This window comes from Geotrypetes seraphini, chromosome 10 (assembly GCF_902459505.1).
Source record: "Geotrypetes seraphini chromosome 10, aGeoSer1.1, whole genome shotgun sequence".
NCBI lineage: Eukaryota > Metazoa > Chordata > Amphibia > Gymnophiona > Dermophiidae > Geotrypetes > Geotrypetes seraphini.
The window spans coordinates 73933224-73954861 of NC_047093.1; the positions used below are offsets into that span (position 1 = coordinate 73933224).

The 21638-nt window shown below is 41.9% G+C and overlaps 1 protein-coding gene across 1 annotated transcript in view; it reads right to left on the reverse strand.

Annotated features, from left to right (window-relative positions):
- Positions 1 to 21638, reverse strand: part of ARPC5L (actin related protein 2/3 complex subunit 5 like) — an 83664-nt gene that overhangs the window by 36180 nt on the left and 25846 nt on the right. The window lies entirely within an intron of this gene.

Genomic DNA, 21638 nt, shown 5'->3' on the forward strand with positions numbered 1-21638 from the left:
GTTGCTTGTCACGACTTCCTGTTTCTAACACTAGATAGAGAAGTTTTGGGCCTAACGAGCAGCAGCCTGCCTTCAGTGCTTCCACATCAAAATAAGTTCCCATGGCTGTGAGGGGCTTGGAGAAGCAGCAGCAGGGGAGAAGGAGCTTCCAAGAGTGCGTAGCGAGTTATGAAGAGTCATCCGTAAAAAAAGAGAGAGAGAAAGATGCAGATTATAAGTGCAGTGTTAATGGTGTTAAATTAATGCGATAATAGAAACATGAAAACAAGATGGCAGATAAAGGTCAAATGGTCCATCCAGTCTGCTCATCTGCAGCATACACTCTCTCCTCCTCTCCCTATAAGATCCTATGTGTCTGTCCCATGCTTTCTTGAATTCAGATGTGGTCTTTGTCGCAACCACCTCTACTGGGAGGTTTACCCAGTATTTACCACCCTTTCTATAAAAAAATATTATTTCTTTAGATTACTCCTGAGCCTATCACCTCTTAACTTCATCCTATGCCCTCTCATTTCAGAGCTCCCTTTCAAAAGACTCACCTCATGCACATTTATGCTATGTAGGTATTTAAACATCTCATATCTCCCCTCTCCCACTTTTCCTCCAGAGTATACATATTGAGATCTTTAAGTCTGTCTCCATACACCTTATGATAAAAACCACCAATCATTTTAGTAGCCTTCCTCTGGACAGAGTCTATCCTATTTATATCTTTTTGAAGGTAGAATTGTACACAGTACTCTAGATGAAGTCTCACCAGTCTTACACAGGGGTAGCAATACCTCCTTTTTCCTACTGGCCAAATCTCTCCCTATGTACCCTAGTATCCTTGTGGCTTTTGCCATTACCTTTTTAACCAGTTTGGCCACCTTAAGATCATCACATACTATCACACCCAAATCCTGCTCCTCTCTCGTGCACAAAAGTTCTTCACCCCCTAAACTGTACTGTTCCCTCAGGTTTTTCCAGCCTAAATGCATGACCTTGTACAGACATAGACAAAACCTTATATTTTTAAATCATAAGCACAAAAATGCTTAAGGACAGTGGTTCATGACAAAGTCCAAAAAGGAAAGGCTGATAGAAAATATGAAATACTTTTCTGAAGAAAGTGGCAAACAAATTAACCTTCAAGCACATATGAAAAGCAAAGAGAGCTCCACAGCAAAATAAGGATGGTATTTCTCACATTTACAGTTGCAATTCAAGTCATTATGAATCACTTCCAATCTCTGCAAATAACCTGTTCTTTTGTTTGTATGAACTTTCCAGACAGCAGTTGCCCAAAACATGTCAAGAATTTAAAAAAAAAAAAGCAGTTGAAAAAAAAGAAATGGGTCAGACAGATATTTCCAAAGTTTCAGTTTTTATTTATGCTGTTAAAAATGGAAGGGTGGCAAATGGAAAAGTTAAGAGCGTCTATGCTTAAGTGGAGAATGTTAATAAACCCACTGTTTAAGCAATGCAACTTTTTTTGCGGTGGCTTTGCTGGGGTAATGAATTCTAGTTATAGCTGATCCCCCATCAGGCTAGCTGCCAGCTAAAGGAAAAACAATCTTGCCTGTCTTATTTCAAAGAGACAAAGATGGACTTGATGAGGCCAACTTTGATCATTCAAAAAGATCAAAAGCAGCCTTTTCAGTTTATAAGAATAAAACATCAAAGTATTCAAATGCCAGTCTTACAGGAAGAGGGAGGGTGGGAGCCAGGGAGAGAAGGAACGAGAATATGAAGGTGTCAAAGCAGTAAAAATTATGTTTTGCAATGCGAGAGAAAGCCAATATCTTTGTTAAGTCCTGTTTGGTGGGTTTCAAAATGGGTTTATCATTTTGATCTCTAAAGTCTTGCATTCTTGGATTGTCTTAAAATTTGCTTTTAATATTCTCACCATAAAATTATTGGTTTTCTGAAATGTTGTCCCATGGAGGTGATATCCTGGTTGGTATTGCAATTTTTAATATGATAGCTGTATAAATTAATCCTAGTCTTTAGCATCTGGCTTGTTTCTTCAATATCTTCACAGAACAATTGGGTAAAAAGATGGTAAAAAAACCCCAAAACTGTCTTTACTAATTTTACTGTTTAGTTACTTGTAAACACTGACTTTCTAACCAATTCAACGAGTTTATAGATCAAGTTATTTCAATCACCATTTACATCTAATATACTCAAACACATATTCAAACGGAGGGTGGGCATATCATAATGTCATAGGAAGTCAGATCATAGGACCCTCCTATAACCTATATGTTATTTCAGGTCTACATCCTGCAACGATGATCCTAATTGGACTTTATTTGAAAGTGTCAAAGTTCCAAAGGTACGCTGAAATCATCCACATAAAATAATTCCATCCACATAAAAATAAATCATCCACATAAGAGCCTTAAAGGACCTAGTCCGCTAGGGATACAGGACCCAACACGGTCCGCATTTCAACAAAAAGTCTTCTTCAAGGGTCCCTGGGGGTCCTATAAAGATGAGCAGCAGTGTCTCACTTCCGGCTCACCACACAATTGTTTCTCACGTACTCACCTTTATAGGACCCCCAGGGACCCCTGAAGAAGACTTTTTGTCGAAACGCAGACCGTGTTGGGTCCTGTATCCCTAGCGGACTAGGTCCTTTAAGGCTCTTATGTGGATGATTTCAGTGTACCTTTGGAACTTTGATACTTTCAAATAAAGTCCATTTAGGAACATCGTCACTCCAGAGTCTTTTTGGTTTTCTCTGGATTTTCTTCTTTGTGGATATTTTGGGGTCAATTCCTTTTGTTTTTTTTCTACAACCTGCAACCTTACTTTAATCATATATGCCCATTCCTCCTTCTCAACCCTTACAACTTACAAAAAAAATTGAATTCAAACCACTGGTCATTAAAGTAACTACACTAAAAAAAAAAAATTTAACTACTATTCCTAAGAAAATCCCATCAGAAAATGATCATCAAACTCAAAACATTGTAACACATTAAATACTACAAGCCTCCATTTGCTAAAGAGCAGTGTCTGCAAACTGTGAACACAAGTTTCCAATTGCTTAAAGGCAACATCGTTGCAGCTTGACTTCCAATTACTGACAAGTAACAACGCTACAATATCTGCAGTTTTCAAGTTCTCTACAAAAAAGTGTGCTACAATGTATCTGAAAACCTCATAACTGGAAAGGCAACACTTATCTTGTGTAGATTATGCCACATCCAGCGCTGGTGTATAGTAAGAACTCCCGACACCCTCCTATTTGTGGGCATTTCAATCCTAGATGGATCTTCTTTGGGGGATTTGAAATCTGAGTTACCTCTCAAAAACTACATTTTACTTTTTCTGATAGTGCCACAAATAGTGGTACACAAACTTTTCACAACGCTGTAGCACTTTTTTTTTTTTTTGAGAACTTGAAAACTGCAGATATTGTAGGGTTGTTACTTGTCAATAACTGGAAGTCCAACTGCAACGGTCTTGCCTTTAAGCAATTGGAAACTTGTGTTCACAGCTTGCAGACACTGCTCTTTAGCAAAAGGAGGCTTGTAGTATTTAATGAGTTACAAATTATGTCCCCATTACGGCTGGCTCATGTGTTGAGTATCAAGTTACCTAGTTACGTTAAGGTCACTAGTATTATATTTGACACCTGGAAAATCTTGAAACTTATTAACAATTTAACAGAAATTCCAGTACAGAAATCCATATGTCAATCCTTATGGCTAAACACCATAAGAACATAAGCAGTGCCTCTGCTGGGTCAGACCAGAGGTTCATCATGCCCAGCAGTCCGCTCACACGGCGGCCTATCAGGTCCAGGACCTGTATAGTAATCCTCTATCTATACCCTTCAAGCCCCTTTTCCTTCAGGAAATTATCTAATCCTTTCTTGAACCCCATCACACCCTCTGGAAGCGCATTCCAGGTGTCCACCACCCTTTGGGTGAAGAAGAACTTCCTAGCATTGGTTCTGAATCTGTCCCCTCTTAATTTTTCTGAATGCCCTCTTGTTCTTGAAAGTTTGAAGAATCTGGCCCTTTCCACTTTCTCCATGCCCTTCATGATCTTGTAAGTCTCTATCATGTCCCCTCTAAGTCTCCACTTTTCCAGGGAAAAGAGCCCCAGTTTCTCCAATCTTCCAAGATTCAAATTGGCAAGTCCAAGATTGCCTGAAAGCACTGGATGCAGGCAGGCATACATATACTAGATGATGTTATTTTAAATGGGAAAATGCTTGATTTTTCACGACTGCAACAATTTTTGGGTATTTCAAAGTCTCAACTTTATAAGTGGTTGCAGTTGAAGCAAGCCATTCAGAAGGGGTTCCCTAAATGACGAAATTTGAAAAAATATAATAGCTTGCAGGTTCTGTGCTTCCAGAAAGATTTGCTAGGACATCAGGCCGCCCACTGGTATAAATTAATATCTGAATTCTTGAATAAAAAGCAAAAAACTTGTCACAGACATTTGGAGCATTGAGATAAAGCAGCATATTTCTGCATCTCAATGGCCACGAATTTGGACTTGGAGGATGAGATGTACAGCATCAGCATCTGTGTGACAAACATTTTTTTTTTGTTGTTACATAGAAGTTCCTGGACCCCTGCTCCTTTACAAAAATTAGACAGTTCTAACTCTAATAGATGCTGACACTGTCATCTTGATGTAGGGACACTGGATCATCTGCTGTTCTATTGTCCTTTAATAATTAACTTCTGGAAGTCAATATGGGGATAGATAATACCATACGGGAGGCATCAATTCCATTGATGTATGAGGTAGTCATATGCAGAATGTTATTACATATTAAGCCCTCCGGGGACTGCTATAAATGCAGGCTTTTCCTAATTATGACCAGGATAGCCATGCAAATGATTACTCGCAATTGGAAGAATTGGGATCGCCTTAGTTTTCCTTTCTGGTGGGCAAGTTTATGCTTAACTTATAAGTATGAGAAAATGAATGCTGACTTGCTGGGGCATAATAAGATATTCAAATTGGTTTGGGGCCCATTGACGTCTTTTGTAGATTTGTTATACTTGTTCTTCATTTTTATTTTCTGTTGTATTGTACCCACACATCTGGGGGGGGGGGGGGGGGAGAGCAGGATTTGGTATTATTCCTGATGGTAATGATGGATGGGAGAGGGAATTTTTTTTTTTTTTTAATAGATTACAATTGTTTATAAGTGCTTATTTGATTATTATTATGTTTAAATTTGTTTATTGATTTTACAATAAAAGCAGAAATTCACAAGTCAAACAGTTTTCATCCCCCCTCCCTCCCCCTCCCTCATCCCAACACCCCATCCCCCCAACTCCCTTCTATAACAACAAGTATCCTCCAGCAGACAATATATTACGGGTTCAATAGGTTACTTCGGGCTCTGTGAGTCAACGTTAACCAAAAAGGTTCCCAAATAGAACAAAATGTATGGCCTCCAGGAGATTCCAGGGAAGTCAAAGACATACGCTCCAGTGATGCTTGTCGAAGCATCAGAATTCTCCAGAATGATACCGTTGGTGGGTCTGCAGTTATCCAATTATGTAGTATGGTTTTTTTTCCCATTAGGAAAGTCCGGGCCATAAAGCCTCGAAAACCCTTCGGGGGCCCCCGGGGGAGTGAGTCCATCGTAAACAACAGTTCCGGACGACTAATATATCCTCGGTGCCACATGGAAGCAATATGCAACTGCAGTTGTATCCAAAAGCCCTGTACCAATGGGCATGTCCAAAACTGGTGACCCAATGTTGATCCTGGTTGGGCACATTTAATGCAAGCATCTGTTGTGCTAAGTTTTGCACGATACAGATAGGTTGGAGATCGGTACAGTCGTAAGTAGAATTTATAGTTCGTTTCAATAAGGGTCGATTGCGAGGTTATAGTTTGAATGGATTTAAGACCCTGTTGAATATGTTGGCCGGTCACCTCACACTGCAAGTCCCCTGACCAGCGGGCCGCGTATACTTCATAGGGAATGGACCCCAAACTTTCACGCATAGCGTAGGTGGAATTTCAATGGAATAAGAGTCTGCGCCGTTAAACATAACGCTTCCGAAATCTTCTCCTGAGTATGGTTGGTGAGCCCTGCCGATGGGAGAGAGCGAATATAAGAAGTCATCTGAACATACGCCAACCAGTCCCGAGGTGTCCAATGATATTCAGTCTGCATCACCAGGAATGGTGGAACCGTGCCCTGTGCAGTTACCACCTGAGAAATATACTGCAGATTAGACGTTCTCCACACCGATACCGGAAATTTGGAAGTCCCAGGGGGAAAATATTTGATTATTATTATTTGTATGTAAATTGTATTGCACTTTCTGTTGGCATTAAAAACTAAATAAAAAAGAAACTTTACGGAAGCTGGAGTTGTGGAGAAAGCTGCATTGATCTGTAGGCTTTCTGTATAAAAATGTTTGTACTTGTATCCATTGTTGATGGAAACAGTGGTGTCTAGAAAGTTGAACTAAGGCCAGTACTGGGCAGACTTGCACGGTCTGTGTCTGTATATGGCCATTTGGTGGAGGATGGGCTGGGGAGGGCTATTAACGTAGAACATAATCTTTTCCAGAGAAAGGAAAATGGTAAAACCAGAGGACATAATTTGAGGTTGAGGGGTGGTAGATTCAGGGGCAATGTTAGGAAATTCTACTTTACGGAGAGGGTGGTGGATGTCTGGAATGCGCTCCCGAGAGGTGGTGGGTAGGAAAATGGTGACTGAGTTCAAAGAAGCGTGGGATGAACACAGAGGATCTAGAATGAGAAAATAATAGTAAATATTGAACTAAGGCCAGTACTGGGCAGACTTGCATGGTCTGTTTCTGTATATGGCCATTTGGTGGAGGATGGGCTTTGGAGGGCTTCAATGGCTGGGAGGGTGTAGATGGGCTGGAGTAGGTTTGAACGGAGATTTCGGCAATAGGAACCCAAGCACAGTACCGGGTAGAGCTTTGAATTCTTGCCCAGAAATAGCTAAGAAGAAAAAATTAAAAAATTTAAATTGAATCAGGTTGGGCAGACTGGATGGACCATTCGGGTCTTTATCTGTCGTCATCTACTATGTTACTACGTTTGACTTTCTCTGACGAATTGTCCATTTTTGATTGTAGGATGGTATGTATTGAAATAATTGTAAAACTGTTTTGAGAATCTCTTTTCCCTCAGTCCAAATCATAAAAATGTTATCAAATATCACAGGTTCTCTTCTAGTTCTGCTAAGAAGTTCGCATATTATGGTGCCATCATGGTGCCCACAGCAGTGCCCATGATCCACAGATATCATTAAAGCAGAAATAGTTGCGAGTTAGAATGAATTTGATTAGTGCTGTAACAGCTTCTGGTAAGTACTGTTGGTCCAGGGTAAATGTTTTTAGGAATTCTCACATGCAGCAATGCCATCAGCATGGTGGATGTTGCTGTATAGTGATTCTACATCCGTTGTGACTAGCAGATCATTATGTGGTAGCTTCTTGATATTAATTTGTTCAGGAGGTCTGTGGTGTCTTGTATGAAGCTTTGTCATGTACACTAGAGGTTTTAAAATTCCCTCTATAAAGTCCAGTTATTTCCTCTGTGAGAATGTTAATTCCAGGGTTGCATGGTTTGTGAATTTTGGGTAGCATGTAGAATATGCCCACAGGATGGTTAGGTTTGAGTTTCTTTACATATGGTTGTATTTGCTTTGGGAGTGTTTTGATAAGGTTTTTCAGCTGTTTAGTATAATCCGGTGTGGGCTTTTCAGTCAGTTTCCTGCAATATGTTTTGTCTGAGAGTTGTCTGTGTCCATCTTCAATATATTTCTGTGTGTCCATAATTTTATTTAGTCGATTTTCTAGCCCATCCTCACAGAAGAGCCCAATTATACAATTATACATAATGGAAGGTTAGCAACAAGTTACAAATTCACATATAGCAGATATACAGAACAGATTAAAAAGGAGGAACAGCAACAGTGAGATAATTTCTATGTACTGCATATAGGATTGAATACATGTTTAGGGGGTTGAGGCACAGTAGAAGGCAAACAATAAGGCAAGGTACGTGTAGCACAGACATGGGCGACTCTGGTCCTCGAGGGCCGGAATCCAATCGGGTTTTCAGGATTTCCCCAATGAATATTCATTGAAGCAGTGCATGCAAATAGATCTCATGCATATTCATTGGGGAAATCCTGAAAACCCAATTGAATTCCAGCCCTCGAGGACTGGAGTTACCCATGAATGGTATAGCATAGAAGCTAGAAATAAAATACATTCATTGCATAGGGCAAATACATTTGATTCAAAGGACAATTTAAGGCATTCTTGGTGTAGGTACATGTAGTGGGAGACAAGATCTTGTGCAGTTTGGAATCGGGTGTGTGCATAGAAACTTATAAATCAGGTAAAGGGCACATACAATCAGGCAGCGTAACACTGTTGGAATAGAAGTAGAGGTTAGGGTGTCTTTAAGAGAGTCCGCTAAAAAGGTGGGTCTTTACCGCCTTCCTGAAGTGTAGATTTGTCAGTGATCTGATGGTTGTCTGGATTGTGTTCCATAATTTGGGTAGGAAGTGTGAGTAGGAGTGTTTGCAGGCGTTTTCCACTACAGAGCTGCTTTTGTCTGCAGGTTTGATGTAGAGAGCTGCACAGGAACGGGGACGACGGGGATCCCGTGGGTTCCCCCTTCGGGTCACAGGGATCCCGTGGGGACGCTCCCTAGGGTCGTGGGGATCCTGCGGGGTTCGATGCAACTTGAGCCGCAAGGCACATCTTTTTCCTACCTGCTCTGCCAACCGGAAGTCTTCCTTGATGTCAGCGCTGACGTCGGAGGGAGGGCTTAAGAAAAGCCCTCCCTCCCTCCAACATCAGCGCTGACATCGGGGAAGACTTCCGGTCAGCTATGTGTGCTGGGGCAGTGCAGGCAGGAAATAGAAGACGAGCCTCATGGCTCGAGCTCCATTTTGCTGGTAATTTGCTTGTAGATGAGGGCTGGGAGGCGGAACACAAAAGGGGTGAGGGAATGCGTTTTTGGACACAGGGCATGAATTTTGGAAAGAGGATGGAGGAAGGGAGGGAAAGAAAGAGATGCTGAGGTGAGGGAGGGAGTGCGTTTTTGGACACAAGGCATGAACTTTGGAAAGAGGATGGAGGAAGGGAGGGAAAGAAAGAGATGCTGAGGTGGGGGAGGGAATGCGTTTTTGGACACAAGGCATGAACTTTGGAAAGAGGATGGAGGAAGGGAGGGAAAGAAAGAGATGCTGAGGTGGGGGAGGGAATGCGTTTTTGGACATAAGGCGTGAACTTGGGAAAGAGGATGGAGGAAGGGCAGCCAAAATCCATGCAAGTCTTATACCCTTAATGGCGAGATCCTAGCAAAAACGGTAGCAGAACGAGACTTGGGGGTAATCGTCAGTGAGGACATGAAGTCTGCCAATCAAGTGGAGCAGGCTTCGTCCAAGGCAAGACAAATCATGGGTTGCATACGAAGGGGTTTCGTCAGCCGTAAGGAGGAAGTCATTATGCCATTGTATAGATCCATGGTGAGGCCCCACCTGGAATACTGTGTGCAATTTTGGAGGCCACATTATCGCAAGGATGTGCCGAGACTGGAGTCGGTGCAGAGAATGGCCACCCGGATGGTCTCGGGACTCAAGGATCTTCCATACGAAGAACGGCTTGACAAATTACAGCTATACTCATTCGAGGAGCGCAGAGAGAGGGGAGACATGATCGAGACGTTCAAGTATCTTACGGGCCGCATCGAGGCGGAGGAAGATATCTTCTTTTTCAAGGGTCCCACGACAACAAGAGGGCATCCGTGGAAAATCAGGGGCGGGAAACTGCGAGGTGACACTAGGAAATTCTTTTTCACTGAAAGAGTGGTTGATCGCTGGAACAGTCTTCCACTACAGGTGATTGAGGCCAACAGCGTGCCTGATTTTAAGGCCAAATGGGATAGACACGTGGGATCTATTCACAGAGAAAGGTAGGGGAGGGTCATTAGGGTGGGCAGACTAGATGGGCCGTGGCCCTTATCTGCCGTCTATTTCTATGTTTCTAAGGGAGGGAAAGAGATGTTGAGGTGGGGAGGGAATGCATTTTTGGACACAAAAGGCATGAACTTGGGAGAGAGGAAGGGAGGGAAAGATGCTGAGGTGGGGGAGAGAATGCATTTTTGGACACAAAAGGCATGGACTTGGGAGAGAGGAAGGGAGGGAAAGAGATGGTTGTGTACATGGGAATGGAAAAAAAGGAGAATTTTTGGTCATAGGGAGTGAGGTACAGATGGGAGGGAGAAATATTGGGGTAGAAAGGGAACAGTGGGACAGACTGAAATGGATGCAAGAGGGAGGAATGTTGGACATAGTGGTGAAGGGAATGGAGGGAGAGATATGGCATGGTGCTGGAGAGGGGTGATAGAAGGAGAAATGTTGGGCATGGGGCTGGTGGGCAGGCACAAAAGATGAGAAAGGGATAAATGTTGTACCATGGTAGGAAGAACCAATGGACAGCAACAGAAGAATTTACAGAAGATGGGAAAGCGGAAAAAAGAAACTGGGACCAACTTTATGGAAAAATTAAGTCTCCAAACAACAAAGGTAAAAAACGGAATTTATTGACTAAAATATGTTAGCTTTGGGAAATGTATATAGCAGATGGCTTTGTATTGTGTTCAAAAGAAAAGGAAATGCATTTCTGGTTTTATTTCTACAGTGTTGAAGTACTTGCTGACCCTTGCTGTGACTGGTGGAAATCCCCAAGCACCGCCAGCAGAGGACCTCCTCTAGAGACGGCCAGAACTCCCCTCCACCAAGCACAGCAGTCACTGGCAGCATCCATGAGCCACTGAGGTGCCAGCATCTGTGACTCAGGGATGCTACTACTGCCTGCCAAGCTTGGCAAAAGGGACCCCCAGCCAACTGCAAAGGAAGTCTTCAGCTGACAGCTTGGGGGTTCTCATCAGCAGAGTATTTATATTTTATATTTACATTAGAGGCTCTGGTAGAAACCCGTTTACAAAGTATGTATTCTTCCCAATTAATATTTCCAAATTAATAAAGTCTCTTTGCTTATTTGTAAATGGGTCTCTACCACAGCCTTTAATTCAGTAGCATAATTAAATGAAATAACTATTTCTGAAGTTTATAATGACGGGCCTGTATCACCTTGGAAATTTCTTGGAAATTCAATCAATATGTTTCATTAACCATTCCATAATTTGTTTTCTGATTTCATCACCCTTTTTTTTTCCTATTCTTTCTTCTTTCTTTTGCATTTACTGGATGTTTCTCTTATATAAATAGCTCCTTTTGAGTCATTTTACGATGTCACTAGTTCATTGTGCTATGTACTTATTCTTACATTTATGTATGCTGTATTCCTTTCTTTTGTACTACAAAACTTTACAATAAAAATTTTGAACTAAAAAAAAAAAAAAAAGACGGGCGGGGACGGAGGGGATTCCTCGCGGGGATGGGTGGGGACGGAAGGGGATTCCTTGCGGGGACGGGTGAGATTTTTGCAGGGACAGGTGGGATTTCTGTCCCCGCGCAACTCTCTAGTTTGATGCCAATGTTTTATGTAAGCTTTTTATGGCAGCTTGTTCTAGTGCAGAAAGGTTGTACAAAATTTTATCCTGTTGTGATTTTATCCTGTTATGTGAAACTTTCTATGTAAGTGTCTAGTTGTGCAAAATGTGTGTTCTTTTGTTTAAAATTGTATTCCAGTCTATTGGGAGTCTTTGTTGTGGAAGTATACTTTCAAGCGGAGTTTCCTAAAGAATTATTCTAGGTCTGCTTAGAGTTGAATTTCATCAATTTTGCCTGCAGAGCAAAATGAGAGACCTTTTGATAGTACAGAGGTATCCTGTTGTGATAATTGGTAGTTGGAGAGGTTTGCTATCCCCATTTAATTAACACTTCTGTGGTCAGTGGGAGATTTCATGCAGAGAATTAGTTGGCTTATCTGATCACCTTGTCTGTTTGAATTCTGATTTTCATGTTTCTCAGGTGCATTGGAAAGTGTGTCCAAGTCTGGGTCTCTTCCAGCAGCTGTTGGAATTAGACATTGTTCTCTATGTGGTCCTACAGGAGAAAAGTCACCTTTTTGTCTTCTTTTGTGTGTGAATGGCAATGTATTGTTTCTTGATATGGGTTTCCTGCAGGTAGTTGACTCCTAAGGTTGGGATTTAGCTCCAGTATAATTCTTTTTTTTTACGAGTTATCTTTTCCTTATTTTTTGTTGATGTATAAGTTCATTTCTCAGTTTCTGACTAGTATGTTTGAAGAGTTTTTCTGCACAGTCAATCTTAAGTGGTGGCCAAAGGATTTTTGATTTTGAATCTTTTGGGAATGATGTCATTCATCTTGCAGATTGTCAGAAAATAAAGGTGATTGTCAATTTAGTTTTCTCACATAAGCTTGATCATTTGGTTTCTCATGCAGCTGTATGTGGTATCTATATCTTACTGACTTTATTCATTTTAAATTTACGATGACCTCCTTTAATTCTGCACTTACATGGGTCAAGCAAGACTACTACATCCAACTAACTCCCTTTCTTCCAACCCTCGTCATCTTTTTACCATGCTTATCTCCCTCCTCAAAGCGCCCTCATTTCCAACCCCTCCTTTTCTCTCTCCCCAGATTATGGCTGATTACTTCCATGACAAGGTCCACAAGCTCGCCCTTGAGTTCACTACAAAGTCGTATCCTTCTCCCCTACCCACCATCCAGTCTCCTTAACTTCAACCTTGCACCTCCCCTTCATCCTTTGCCCAAACAGCTCAGGGAGCTTCTCCTGTCTGGTCCCGCCCGCTTGTCTGCCTTCTCTGTAATCACAGAGGAAGAAACTGCTCACCCTGTCTTCAGCCAGGCTCTCTGACCCTATTCCAACCCCTCTACTCGACCCCATCTCACATACTGTTATCCCTTTCATATGCCATATTCTCAATCTATCTGTTTCCACTGCAACTGTCCCTGCTGCCTTCAAACATGCGGTGGTTAAGCCACTTCTCAAAAAACCCTTGCTGGACCCCCTCCTGCCTGTCCGATTATCACCCTGTCTCCCTTCTTCCGTTCCTATCTAAGATACTCAAGCATGCTATTCTCCCTCACTACCTGGACTTCCTTTCAACTCAACAGATTCTTAATCCTCTACAATCTGGTCTTCGCCCCTAACACTCCACAGACTGCCCTCACTAAGGTCTGTAGTGACTTGTTCATGGCCAGATCTAAGGGCCTTTACTCTATCCTTATCCTTCTTGACCTGTCTGCTGCCTTTGATACTGTAAATCACAGCTTACTCCTTGATATGCTGTCCTTGTTTGGATTTTGTGAGTCTGTCCTCTCCTGGTTTGCCTCCTACCTTTCCCAACGCACCTTTAGTTTATGTGTTGGTGGGTCCTCTTCTGCTGCTACCCCACTAGCGGTTGGTGTATCCCAGGATTCTGTTTTAGGCCCTCTTCTCTTCTCTCTCTACACGTTTTCCCTTGGTGCCCTGATTTCCTCCCATGGCTTCCAGTATCACCTATTTGTGGACGACTCCCAGATCTACCTCTCTACACCTGAAATTTCACCTAAAGTCCAAGAAAAAGTCTCTGCTTGTTTGGCTGACATGCTGCCTGGATGTCCTGCCGTCATCTGAAACTTCCTTTACACATTTATATTTTCTCCTCCTGGAACTTCTCTGGCAGTGTTTATGCACCTTATTGTTTTATCAGCTTATTTATTACACTGTATAAAGGCATGATGATGTACGGGGCAGGATTTATTTAGATTTCGGTCTAAGTGTTTGTCACTCAATAAATACCTGCCCGGGGCCATTGGTTATTACGAGGGTTGACTTAGGCCCGTACTGATTAGTGCCCTTTGGCTTTTTGAATTTTTATATATATATTTTCCTTATTTAAGGAGTAAGCTGGTGGTGCATTTTTTTCACTCCATTGTAGGTTCAGTTTTGGGGATTATATACATTGTAGTACCAATTTTTGGAATTTGAACTGTATCCATGACATCCTGTTTGTCTGTCTTGCCTGTTTAGATTGTAAGCTCTTTCGAGCAGGGATTGTTTTCTTACTCTTTGTGACTCTGTGAAACGCTACGTGCATCTGGTAGCGCTATAGAAATAATTAATAATAGCAGTAGTAAGAAGCGGCCAAGAAGTTAAATGTTACTAATTCAAATAAGGATTTGTATTCTGCTTTTACACTATTGCTAGTATTTAAAGAGAATGATAGAACACCAGCGAGTTTGCTTTACGAGAGTGATGAAAAGTTCTCAGTCTAACCAACTTCCTAAATTGAGTGTTGTTTTGCCACTGTAGCTGAAGAGAATGTTTATTTTGCAAAGTGAAAATTTGCAGAATTGCAATGCTATGTTTTGACATTGTTTCAGATCATTGATTGAACCATGTCAAAGAAAAGTGTGAAATGTTCAAGTGTGGAACTCTGAGCATTATGAAGTTCCTATTCCTTCTGAAAAAAACGCCAAAGGAAATCCATAAATGTATGAGGGCAAATCAAAAATTAAAGGCAATTGTTAAAGTTTGCGATAACTGGAACAGAGCTAGTGAAATGCAACATATGTACGTCTATATTGCCTGTTGGATAGTTTGCCCACGCACAGTGCTGTGCTCGGCCTTTAGTTGTGTGGCAGCCATAAGGTTAGAAACATGGATGCACCATTGCAAGATTGCATCATCGAAGACCGTGTAGTACGCTTTCTTTGGGAATAGGGAGTGAAACCTGTGGAAATTCACCATCGGATATTGATTCAGTATGGACATAGCACCATGATCCAATGAAAGATTTATGAGTGGGTAAAAAGGTTTAAGTGCAATCTGTTTTTTATTAAACAACAAGCCATATCAAATACAAACTGCAGACAAAAGCATTACCAATAATCCCCCCCAACAAAAGAAAACAGGGCTCCCCACCTCCCAAGAGGACTGGACTCTGATGTCCTCTCAGGTTACAAAGAACCCGTGACCCCCAACCCCCCCCCAAAGCAGACCCCTCCCCATACCCCCCCACCCCGCCCCCTCCCCCAGATCAGACAGGCGGACTGGAATACAACTGCAGTCTATTCAAGATACTACTACGCACCCTAGGAGACAAACTGTCCAAATAGGGAGTCCAAATATGAACAAAGTCTCTGCTCCTTCGCCGTGAGGAAGAAGCCAGGGTGGCCTCCCAGCTGAGAAGGCTATGTAACTTATTCCTCCAATACCAGAATGAGGGAGGAACATCCGCCAACCAGAAGTTCAGTATACACTTCTTCCCCAAAATATAACATTTGCTCAAAAACAATTTCTCAGCAGAAGTATACACAGAAAACAGAGAAAAATGTGCGAACAACATATGAAATGCAGAAACAGGAACAGAAACCCGTAACAGCCCCTGAAGAAAGGAAGCCAAGGCCCCCCAAAAACTCTGAAAGGTTTAATGCAGGAAGAACAGGTGTAACCGCCAAAGGTTGTTCTGGTCACCTATGAACACCACACACACACGCGAGCACATTGACAGGGTGGATGCCTTGATTAAAGAAAACTGACAAGATAACGGTGTTTCAATTGGCTGCATATTTAGATATCAGCTATGGATCTGCATTTGCCATAATGCATGAAGACTTGGGATACAGAAGTCTCCACACAATGGGCTCCCAAATAGTTTACTGATCTGGACAAGCAACAGTGTGTGGAGATTGCGACCCAGTTCCTGTGACAGTATGAAGAAAAATTTGTCACCGGCAACGAGACATGGATACATTACTGAGACCCAGAGAGTTGAAGATAAAGCATGATGAAGTAAAGGAAGCAATACTAACCTGGCTTTGGGAGCAACTGAAAAACTTCTTCACTGCAGGAATGCAGAAGCTAATTGAACTATACAACAAATACATCACCTTGCATGGGGACTATGTGGAAAAGTGAAATGTTTAATTTCTCACAGTTACTTCTATTAAAGGTGTTGAAACGTATTTTCCCTTTTTGATTTACCCTTGTGTGATGCCCTCCATTCTTCTGTATGATGTATTGTCAAGTGGTAAGAAATCCCTGGAACCAGGAGCGGACTGGGCTGCTGAGTCCAGGCTCACTGAGAATCTTAGCCATTCAGTTGAAGTCCACTAGCTCAAACGCACTGCTTAGATCAAATTGAATGATGATGGCACATTGACCCTTGCTTAGTAGTGCTGCGATAAACTAAATTGGGGTGGGGGCAGGGGAAGACTTCTGTAATTTAATCTTTCAAAAAGTTTAGCATAGAATCTAATCTAATCTTCTATTTGTGCGTCGCTCATACCTATACCGGGTCAAGGCAACTGTAAAGAGAGGTAAGAGGGGAGAGAAAGAGGAGGGAGAGAGAGGAGGTGGATAGGTAAGAGGGAGAGGAAGGGGAGAGAAAAATAGGGGAGAGGAGGAAGGGAAAGGGAGAGAAGAGAGGGTAAAGGAGATTAAGTATCGAACAGATGGGTTTTCAGTTTTATTCAGAAGATATGTGGCAAGGTTCAGTTCTGGTCTTTTCTGTAAGGCCATTCCAAGTTTTGACTTCTAGGAAGGTAAGCATGGAACAAGGTGTAACCACAAAAGATGGATGTTTACTTCAGAAAATCCTAAAATGGTGCTTTCAGGCCTCAGACAGGATGTTGTAGAACCGTTAGGTGGAAGATTTGGGAGCTGGATTGGAAAAATTCAAGTATCAATTAAAATCTGGGGCCTAGTACTTTTAACAAAGGAGTCCTTTTACTAAGCTGCCTTAGGCACCTAAGGCAGCTTAAAATCTCATCCCATGTGATACACTCAGCATCCTGCCGTAACAGCCAAATCAGTGTGTTATAAAAAATTAGTAACTTTTTTTTGGAGGGGGCATGCCAGAAGATGGAGAACAGACATTCCTGCACTAAACAGTACATCCACATTATCACGTGCAGTCTGTTAGTACAGGATTGCTGCATGAGCCTTTAACACTACCCATTTTGTAGGCAATAAGCGCTATGTGGTATTTTTAGTTTTTAAATGGCCACATTAACTAATAACCATTAAATACAAGAAGTAAATAAATGAAGACCTTTGATAGCTGCAAAAAGTGGCCTTAGTGTGCAGGAAAGACCTGCGTAAGGCCATTTTAAGGCCACAACTTAGTAAAAGGGACACGAAGTTCATTAGTAAACCATCTTAAAATGTTCCTGTGCTGTTATTCTTTGCCCACCTAAGGTCTGGCACCCAATGCATAGAAGTCAGAAACCCCTCCCACTGAAGAGCATAATAAAGAAAAGTGGTGGTGGAAATGATTTTCTCTAGCTCCTAAAAATTTGACTGCTGTCTATATTTTCTAAACATACGGTAATTCTACCCCTGCTCAGTGGTGGCATTGTAAAATACTTCACTGAAGGAGTGATGAAACTAGACTAAGCCCTCAGGGAATAGGGAAATACTTACTTTACCATAATATAAATTTGCCTTGGGCTACCAATACAAAAAAGGTGTGAGCTAAAAATATAAAGTGTTTAAAGTAGCCCAATATTCAAAGCGATTTAAAACAGGCCAGAAAGTGTCATCACAGGAGGAAGCTGCAGCTAAATTGCTGAGCTCTTTCCAACTTCCTGCTAAAAGACTGCTTTAGAGTTCTACTTGAATGTAATCTTTGTCCAAGTGTTTGACATAGAGAATCTCTGATTACCACTAAGCTATTTTCAGCTATTACTTCAAATCGGTGCAGAGGAACAAGGGCAAGATCCAACCAATGAATCCACCACAGCTGCCCTCAAGAGTCCATCAGTGAGCTCTGCGTGGACTTTGGAGATTACTGCCGAGGTCACAGCTGTTGTGGAAGCCGCATTCGATTTTAAAAAACCAAACAAACCTGCAACAGAGTGGAGGCCGAACACAAGAGATTAGACAGTTTGGGTTTGGAATTGGATGCCAGGTGGCATCACACCTCGGTGCTGGAAGATCAAGTGCAAATTATGGAACAGGTACAAATCGCATTGAAGAAGATGGCTGTAGACTTACGACAAAAACTGGACAACTTTGAGAACAGATTGTTAATTGGTCTTCCGGAATCACTGTTTGAATGTGACCTGGTCAGTTTCTTGGAAATGTGGCTTCCAGTCTTTATAGCTGGCTTGATTGACAACATTCCTCATTTCGAGTGGAACATGTATACAGGTTGGGAGCTAGGAAATCAGAACAGACCATAATGTATGGTTAACTTTGCTCTTAGGAGACCAGCGTTTCTCAAAGTGTGGTACGCGTACCCCTTAGGGTACGCAGTACATGGCACTGTGCAGGTCTCCCACCCCCTTCCTCCTCAATTAACACTGCCACTGGGGATCCCTTGCCCTCCAGCTGCATCATCAAAGTCAACCTAGAAGGCTTCCCTCTGATGTCAGAGGGAAGCCTTCTGGGTCAGCTGGGGATCCCATTTACCTCAACAGTCCTTCCTGCCTTCAGCTGCATGTGGGACAAAGGGAGAATGGAGGGGGGGGGGAGGGACAGAGCGCATTTCAACATAGGAGGGATATGAATTTGGGACAAAGGCTAGAAGGCAGGGAGGGGAGCATGAACTCAGAGGACACAGAAGGCAGGGAGGGGGCTGCACTAACTTAGGACACAAGGGAGGAAGGGAATAGAAAGGGAGAACTTTGGGCATGGGTGTGTGATTGAGAGGGAAAGAGATGGTGCACATAGGGAAAGGAAAATTGAGCACAGAGAGAAATGAGGTATAGATGCATGGGGAAGAGAAGGATGAGGGAAGAAATGTTGGATATGGTGGTGGAAAGGGAACAGAGGTACAGATTGAAGGGGTGCAAGGGGGAGGAATGTTGGGCATAGTGATGGAGGGAGATGTGGTATGGTGCTGGAGGGGTGATAGGAGAAATTCTGGGCATGGGGCTGGTGGGCAGTGGAAAATGCTGCACATGATCTGTGGATGAGATCTGTGGATGAGAAAGGGAGAAATGATAGATGTGGCAGCAGAGGGAGTGGGAGACACACCCTGGATCTCTCTCTTTCCCCACTTCCCTTTCAGCAAGGTAGGGAATGAGAGGAAGGCAGATGGACAGTGAGAGAGAGGGAGACCAGTTGACAATGGGGGTGGAGGAGAGAGGAAGAAAAGTTGGACTCATGGAGGGACAGAGAGATGTTGGTTGGGGAAAGGAATGAGGGCCGGAGGAGAGAAAGCCTGTAGGAGGCAGAAAGAAAAAAATATTGGATACACAGTCAGAAGGAAGTGCAACCAGAGACTTATGAAAATACCAGACAACAAAGATGATTTTATTTTCAATTTAGTGATCGAAATGTGTCAGTTTTGAGAATTTATATCTGCTGTTTATATTTTACACTATATTTGTCTCTTTTTCTATAGTTGTTACCTAGGTGACATTGCATTTATTTTTAAATTTAATTTATAACTTTTTCCAAGTTTTCAACATTGCATATTTTAAAGTCATCTGCCTTGACCTCTTTAAACCTCCCGAATATAAATGATATTAACATATTCTCTTCGTATGTGTTTTTAAAAATTTTGCGCTTACCATTAAGTATTGTTAATAAGATTATATTGTGTGTGTATATGAAAAGTTAATGGAATAAATTACATTACAATTAGTACTATTATTATGAGGGTTAGGTCAGGGGCACTCTGTTGATATTTGTTAGAGTTAGGGGGTACTTGGCATGAAGAAGTTGAGAAACTCTGATATAGACTACACTCTTCTATAGCACATTTGCAAGAAACACATCTAGGTTTTGAAGAGCATAAGAAAACTGAAGTCTTAATGGGTCGGGCAATATATGGAAGCCCCTGCAGTACATAAGAAAGCAGGGAAATCATCATACTCTTTCACAAAATACTTACTATTACAACTATTGTGGATCCAGAAGGGTGATTTATTATAGCACAATTTACAATAGACTATGCCCCTGCTATCATGCACTGTTTACACCCCTGTTTACAAGCATTATTTTTTCAGGCTTTACTAGTTAAACTCCACTCATTTTCAGGCTATCCACTCTTTAAGGGGGGGGGGGGGTAATTTTAAATGTGTGGCAGACCCTGTAATGGTGGATAAAACTTATAATCCTCAGAACAAAAGAAATTCCCCTCTGTGATACTTTAGATTTTGTAGGTGTGGCAGGTTCACTTTCACTTTTAGTGTTATGTATGCTACTGCCTGACTGCTTACGTGTCCCCTGAAGAAGGCGTTTTTATATGCCGAAACAGGGATCCTTGTTGGGACCATTACTTGTTCAATAAAGACTTTTTATCACTGGTTGAAAAGACACCTCCCTTGCCTTTTTTGTTTGACTGTCTTCACTTGAAGGAGAGGTGTTCTTCTGCTTGTTTGCGGGTTCTCCATGCCACACAGCAGGATTATACCCACCTTTCCCTCAGTCACATGTATATTATCTTCTTGTAGATCAGGAGTTTTTCTATTCAGTTAAGTCTGCCACTATCGGACCCACTGAGATCTCAGATCATGACCCAGTCTGCTTAGAGCTGCAGATACCTGGAGATTTGGGAGGTCATAGACAATGGAGATTCCCTTTGGACTTATATTTTGATTCCCACTTCAGTGATTATATTAGGACTAAATAAGCAAGTATAAAAGTGTTTTAATAAGCAACACTCACATATTCCATTACAATCTCATGTAAAGTGCTCTGTATGGATACACTAATACAGAAGCTCATGCTTTGCGATACCATTGTTAAAGCACATATAAACCACTTTGATTTGACTGTTCCAGTCATTAGTAGCGGTATATAAACTTTAAATACACAAACAAAAACAAACAAGATGAGATATTGATTTAGGAGACAGCAAAAGTGGTATTACTGGGGGAGATTCTTGTTTATAGCAATCATACACGTAAAATATGAGATCATGTACAATTCGACTTCGGAGACAGCTAATGCGTCTCCAGCAACAATGTGAAAACTGCCTTCTGCACACAAATTGTTATTACAATTTTCTTTAAATGAGCTTTTGCATCAGCATGCTAAACAAAATCAGTCAATCAAGTACTACCACTGCCAATTATATAAATATGGGAATAAGACCAGTGAATTATTGGTCTGTCTCACTAAAAATTGGGAAGGTCCCAAGAAAATCTGAACTCTTTAAAACACCACAGGGATCTTTAATGCACTCTGACTACAGTAACACATCCGTGAGGTCTTTGACGTTTTTATGCACGTATCCACACCAGATAAAAGAACATATCTTAGCTCCAGATATGCATTTGGATAATATTAAGCTACCCTGTTTATCAACGGAGCAAGTTAAGATGCTTATAGCCAATCTGTCGATCAAATCAGGAAGGATTCCGGAAGACTGGAAGGTGGCGAGTATTACGCTGATCTTCAAGAAAGGTTCGAGGGGTGATCCGGGAAATTACAGACCGGCGAGTCTGACCTTGATACCGGGAAAGATGGTAGAGCTGCTGATAAAGGACCGCATCATTAAGCACCTTGACGGACACGATCTGATGAGGACCAGTCAGCATGGCTTCGGCAAAGGAAGATCTTGCTTGACAAACTTGCTGCACTTCTTCGAGGAAGTAAACAGGCAGATAGACAAGGGTGACCTGGTTGACAGTGTATATCTGGATTTTCAGAAGGCGTTCGACAAGGTTCCGCATGAACGACTTCGAAAAATTGTGAGCCATGGAATCG